General features: G+C 44.7%; 1 long non-coding RNA gene across 4 annotated transcripts; it reads right to left on the reverse strand.

Moving 5' to 3' along the window:
* Positions 1–2,755: 2,755 nt before the first annotated feature.
* LOC123167611 (uncharacterized) lies at positions 2,756–6,594 on the reverse strand. Of its 4 annotated transcripts, none has more exons than XR_006484002.1 (5): positions 6,055–6,594; positions 5,277–5,364; positions 4,563–4,688; positions 3,379–3,491; positions 2,756–3,045 (listed from the first exon to the last, which is right to left on the reverse strand). It is a non-coding gene; the product is annotated as an uncharacterized lncRNA (long non-coding RNA). The 4 variants fall into 4 exon arrangements; XR_006484001.1 differs by having other exon boundaries at positions 4,563–4,701; XR_006484004.1 differs by lacking the exon at positions 6,055–6,594 and adding an exon at positions 5,473–5,969.
* Positions 6,595–6,904: the final 310 nt, after the last annotated feature.

The raw sequence follows: 6,904 nt of genomic DNA on the forward strand, positions 1-6,904 counted from the left end.
TAGTACGGCGGTAGCATTATAAGATGATCCCTTACTAAATTTCAAGGTATAAGTGTTCTCCCTGAGTATGCACCGTTGCTACAGTTCGTCGTGCCGAGACACCACGTGATGATCGGGTGTGATAAGCTCTACGTTCACATACAATGGGTGCAAGCCAGTTTTGCACACGCAGAATACTCGGGTTAAACTTGACGAGCCTAGCATATGCAGATATGGCCTCGGAACACTGAGATCGAAAGGTCAAACGTGAATCATATAGTAGATATGATCAACATAGTGATGTTCACCATTGAAAACTACTCCATCTCACGTGATGATCGGACATGGTTTAGTTGATTTGGATCACGTGGTCATTTATATGACTAGAGGGATGACTATCTAAGTGGGAGTTCTTAAGTAATATGATTAATTGAACTTTAATTTATCATGAACTTAGTCCTGCTAGTTATTTTGCATGTCTATGTTATTGTAGATTAATGGCTCGTGCTACCGTTCCTTTGAATTTTAATGCGTTTCTAGAGAAATCTAAGTTGAAAGATGATGGCAACAACTACATGGACTGGGTCCGTAACTTGAGGATTATCCTCATTGCTGCACAGAAGAATTACGTCCTGGAAGCACCGCTGGGTGCCAGGCCTGCTGCAGATGCTACTGATGACGTTAAGAACGTCTGGCAGAGCAAAGCTGATGACTACTCGATAGTTCACTGTGCCATGCTTTACGGCTTAGAATCGGGACTTCAAATACGTTTTGAACGTCATGGAGCATATGAGATGTTCCAAGAGTTGGAGTTAATATTTCAAGCAAATGCCCGAGTTGAGAGATATGAAGTCTCTAACAAGTTCTATAGCTGCAAAATGGAGGAGAATAGTTCTGTCAGTGAACACATACTCAGAATGTCTGGGTACCATAACCACTTGACTCAGCTGGGAGTTAATCTTCCTGATGATTGTGTCATTGACAGAGTTCTTCAATCACTGCCACCAAGCTATAAAGGCTTCGTGATGAACTATAATATGCAAGGGATGAACAAGACTATTCCCGAGCTCTTCACGATGCTAAAAGCTGCGGAGGTAGAAATCAAGAAGGAGCATCAAGTGTTGATGGTCAACAAGACCACTAGTTTTAAGAAAAAGGGCAAAGGGAAGAAGGGGAACTTCAAGAAGAACGGCAAGAAAGTTGCTGTCAGGATAAGAAACCCAAGTCTATACCTAAGCCTGATACTGAGTGCTTCTACTACAAAGGGACTGGTCACTGGAAGCGGAACTGCCCCAAGTATTTGGCGGATAAGAAGGATGGCAAAGTGAAAGGTATATTTGATATACATGCTATTGATGTGTACCTTACTAATGCTCGTAGTAGCGACTGGGTATTTGATACTGGTTCTGTTGCTCATATTTGCAACTCGAAACAGGGGCTACGGATTAAACGAAGATTGGCTAAGGATGAGGTGACGATGCGCGTGGGAAATGGTTCCAAGGTCGATGTGATCGCCGTCGACATGCTACCTCTACATCTACCTTCGGGATTAGTTTTAGACCTGAATAATTGTTATTTGGTGCCACCGTTGAGCATGAACATTATATCTGGATCTTGTTTGATGCGAGATGGTTATTCATTTAAATCAGAGAATAATTGTTGTTCTATTTATATGAGTAATATCTTTTATGGTCATGCACCCTTGCTGAGTGGTCTATTTTTATTGAATCTCGATTGTGATGATACACATGTTCATAATATTTAAGCCAAAAGATGCAAAGTTGATAATGATAATGCAACTTATTTGTGGCACTGCTGTTTGGGTCATATTGGTGTAAAGCGCATGAAGAAAGTCCATGCTAATGGACTTTTGGAATCACTTGATTACGAATCACTTGGTGCTTGTGAACCGTGCCTCATGGGCAAGATGACTAAAACTCCGTTCTCCAGAACAACGGAACGAGCTACTGACTTATTGGAAATAATACATACAGGTGTATGCGGTCCAATGAGTGTTGAGGCACGTGGCGGGTATCATTATTTTCTTACCTTCACAGATGATTTGAGCAGATATGGTTATATCTACTTAATGAAGCATAAGTATGAAACATTTGAAAAGTTCAAAGAATTTTAGAGTGAAGTGGAAAATCGTCATAACAAGAAAATAAAGTTTCTAAGATCTGATCATGGAGAAGAATATTTGAGTTACGAGTTTGGTCTTCATTTAAAACAACATGGGATAGTTTCACAACTCACGCCACCTAAAACACCACGGCGTCGTGGCGGGATCTACGTGTGAAGTGGAGTACATTGCTGCTTCGGAAGCAGCAAATGAAGGGGTCTAGATGAAGGAGTTCATATCCGATCTAGGTATCATACCTAGTGCATCGGGTCCAATGAAAATCTTTTGTGACAATACTGGTGCAATTGCTTTGGCAAAGGAATCTAGATTTCACAAGAGAACCAAACACATCAAGAGACGCTTCAATTCCATCCGTCATCAAGTGTCGAAAGGGGACATAGAGATTTGCAAGATACATACGAATCTGAATGTTGCAGACCCGTTGACTAAGCCTCTTTCAGGAGCAAAACATGATCAGCAGCAAAGCTCCATGGGTGTTAGAATCATTACTATGTAATCTAGATTATTGACTCTAGTGCAAGTGGGAGACTGAAGGAAATATGCCTTAGAGGCATGATACGTCTCCAACGTATCTATAATTTTTGATTGTTCCATGCTATTATATTACCCGTTTTGGGTGTTTATGGGCTTTACTGAAGGAAATATGCCTTAGAGGCATGATACGTCTCCAACGTATCTATAATTTTTGATTGTTCCATGCTATTATATTACCCGTTTTGGGTGTTTATGGGCTTTACTTTACAAGCAATCACAAACTGGCACCTGCTCCCGTCATGAACATGCCAAACTCACAACATGCCAAACTCGTTGGACTACCATAGTGATATGAACAACATGCCGAACTAGCTGGACAACCGTAGTTAGGGCTGGGAACAAACATAACGGCCTTCAAGAAAACAGACAACATGCCTTCCTCGGTCGCCCTGTTACATGAATCAATAGAGAAGAATCAAAAAACTGGGGCAAATATATTATGAACAGACCATTCAAGAAAAGGATAGTTATTTAGAATGATAACACAAATTGAGCTAGTACCATGCTTTTTGTTCTCCAGCTAGTTAAAATGAGATACTCGTTCATACAAGAAAGGTGACTCGTGAAAATAGAGCATTCTACTCATATCTCGCAGAGTATCAATATTCTGTTCTTATAAGCTTATTCTTATGCCTGAAGCAAGTAAGGAAATCTGACCAAATAAGCAACACCTCCATAAACTGATCGTGACTAAATGGAGCAGAGGAAGGAAAGGAGCTCACCATGGCTGTTTTTGTAGCCGATGCCGAACAACACAGCTGCCACCACCGTTGCATGGAAGCAGCAGAAAAGAGGAGCCTGGCATGACAAACCCCTTGTACCGAATCAAATCATGCTGCACAAGAAGGACAAGAGAAATAAGAAGATAATCTTGAGGTCAAATCAAAAATTAGAAAAATAAATCATGGACTCAAGCACATCTATACATATACTTTAAGTTGTTAAACAGAACCATAGAATGCCATCACGTAATCCAAAAAATTTGAACATATATATATATATATGCATGCTTGTCAAAGTTTCATTCCAGAGAATTAAAGTGCTGGGTAAGAAGCCTGATGTACAATTGATACAAGTTAATACAAGCCTGATGTACTACTCTGGGTAAGAAGAAGCAGGTACTTTAGTAGTTTTAGCACACTAATACTTGTGTTAAAATGGAAGCGTCGCTGCTGGGTTATATTAATAAATAATCTAAGTGTTGCAACACCCAACAAGATTTGCATGAACAGGTAAAACCTTGCATGTACTTGTACTGGGATGCTGTCCATCCAACAGAGACAACAAACCAGCTTATCACAAGACTGATGCTGGACTCCATTGCCGGAATCTACAGCTAGGCACTCAAGCTTAAGGGGATCCTCATGTGGATCGAGCCTGCATGTTAATCTTTACACTAGCAGGGCCATTTCTATTCTCTTTCTTTCTTTGACACCAGTGTCATGTACTATACTCAACTGTACTGCAAGTGCCATGTGCTACTGCAGTTTAGTTGAGTTTTAAGACTAGAACATGTTATTGTAACCTTTGCAACTGAAGACACATAATAACTAAGTGGATCAGCATGAATGAACAAGCTAAAGGGTCAGTGTCTAATGTCAGAATCTACAGCTCAAGAGGATCCTGTGTGGATCAAGCCAAAGTGTTAAGGCTACCTTTTACATCAGTGTCATGTGCTATATTCAAACTGTGCTGCAGCTTAGTTGAGTTGCAAGTAGGACTACAGTGAAGATGCTATTCTAACTTCTGTGACTGAAGAAAAAGACACCGTATGTACATCGTGTTAAACATTAGTACACAACGCTGACGCTACTATACAACCACGAATTAAATCACTGGACACCGAGGCCGGAATGGCGCTAGAGTGGACCAAGCAGTCAAACTGGGACAGATTGGATGATTTTACCCTCGAGTAATCTAAGCAGCTAGAACCGACGTCCTCCCCCTCTGCACGCTATCCTCTCTTCACTGTCTAAACCGAACCATCGTCTTCCTTGACACCCGCAGCACCTCGGCGTACCATGGTGATGGCCTGCACAAACCCCCTGCATGGATCAGATCAGATCTAATCAAGAAGAAGTAGAGGAGGGGAGGGGAGGGGAGGAGGGACGAGCAATCAGTGCATCAACAAAATATGGAACATCAAGCACAGCATAACAACTAGAGTATATGTATTGCTGGCTCTTATTAGTCCACAACCGAGTGGATTTTCAACCATACTGTAACTATCACTCCATCCATTATTTAAACTACCAAAACGTCTTTATATTGAGAAACATAGGTACTGGTTGCATATATAGACTAGTAGCAGTACTATGTGTGGCAGTTTTAACAAGTCAAATAATTTTACTGTAGACAAGTTGCATATATAGACTAGTAGTAGTACTGTAATCTAACAGTGGCTAAAGCATACAAGAAACATATTGCAGTGTACTCTAGCCCAAACGAATTCCCACCCATGCCATGTTTCAGATTAGACACTTTCTTACAACTGAATTCCAGATACAATTGGTTTAAGATCCATGTGTACTAATTAAGAAAGAGGCGACAAGTAGCCATTGCATGTGACGGCAGGCAGACATGAAATGGTTAGGAAGAAGAGGAGCAGTGGAGCACTGACTGATCCATTGGAGACCCTAGTCTTGTCCTTCTTGAAGACGACCCCGAATCCCCGATGCACTCGCCGTCGACCACATTGGAGGCACTAACTGAATACAAACAAGAATATAAGACAAATAGTATATATATTAGTAAGATAAGCAGCTGTAACATAACAGGAACTGGAACGACGATTCTCATTTAAGCAACTGGAGTACCATTTGTGCACATGCCGAAACAATACATGGAAGTACTAGCAAAACAATAAACGCATGGGAGCACTTTGGAAGATGCGTGCGGCTAGCATATGGAGTAATAATCTCTAGCTTCAGATGAACAATTCTGGGCTTGGGAATCAGAGAGCTTAAGCGCTGCAAGTTGGTGTTAGCCCAACTATATGCTCTGTCAGCTCGAGAACTTGCTCAGTTGAGATGAAGCAGCGATTGAACTGGCAAACACAACACACCGCGTCGACACAAAAATGACTTGCCAGCATCCAGCAATTCGATGCGCACGCCACAAATCCGTGCACTCCTGGGCCAATTAGAAGCGCCACACCTTCGTACAGCAGCGAATTCAGCCGGATCACGGAGCAGATTCCGATGCCGCACACACGCGGAGCCCGCATCTCTAGGCACGCGCGCGCGCGAGGCAGGAGCGACGCGGAGAAGGCACGCCCTGAGGACACGGTGCTGCCTCGGGAGCTGGCCAGAGTGAGGGCCGCGGCGACGGGGATCGAGTTTCGAATCAGGCAGAGAGAGAGAGGGAGAGGAAGAGAGGGAGGGGGGAGGGGCGCGGACCTCGAGCGCGGCGGGGTCGAGGGGGGCGAGGGAGCCCTGTAGGCGGCGGACGTCGGCGTCCAGCGCGACGGCGCGGCACCGCAGCGCGTCCTCGTCGGCGGCGCGACGCACGGCGAGGGCCGCCACCGCGTCCTGCAGCTCCCGCGCCGCCTCGGCCGCCGCGGAGTAGGAAGCCGTGGCGATGTTCCGAGATTCGGCGATGGGATTGGGCTCGTTGCGGTCATGGCGGTGCACCAGCCCATCGAGGCGGAGCAGGGAGCCGGGGCGAGGGAGGAGGAGGGAGGTGGTGGCGGCGATCTGGAAGGGGAGGGGAGCAGCGAGCTGGGGCGAGGAGGGAGGGAGGAGGATTGGATCTGGCATCAGGAGAGCCGTCCTTTCCTCTTCTCTTGTCTTGTGATGAGTGCAGGGGAGGGGAGGGTGCAGACGGCTGCAGACCGGCGGCGAGGGGAGAGGTAGGTGGCGGAGGCGAGGGGAGAGGTTGGCGGCGGCGAAGGGATCTGGATCGGGGGAGAGGAGTGGGGGCGGGGAGGGATCTGGATCGGCTAGGGTTCACGCGCGTGTGAGAGAGAGAGGCTGCGGTGGGTTGGATGGACGGATGGATGGATGTATGGATGGACGGATGTTTGCCACGTCATCGATCCATGCCACAACGGATTCCACCAATCAGAATTCAGCTTATGTTTCTCTTATAGTTTTTATCCTCTTTTTTAGGGCAAACATTCAACATATTAACCACATATAGTTTGTTAAAATGAATGAATATTGTGCACTTGTGTGTATCTTGTGTTGACAAACAATGTTGATATGGGGAGTTTTCATTTTCAATGCACAAAAGAGACGTTTTCTATTT

Source organism: Triticum aestivum, chromosome 7D (genome assembly GCF_018294505.1).
Source record: "Triticum aestivum cultivar Chinese Spring chromosome 7D, IWGSC CS RefSeq v2.1, whole genome shotgun sequence".
Lineage (NCBI taxonomy): Eukaryota > Viridiplantae > Streptophyta > Magnoliopsida > Poales > Poaceae > Triticum > Triticum aestivum.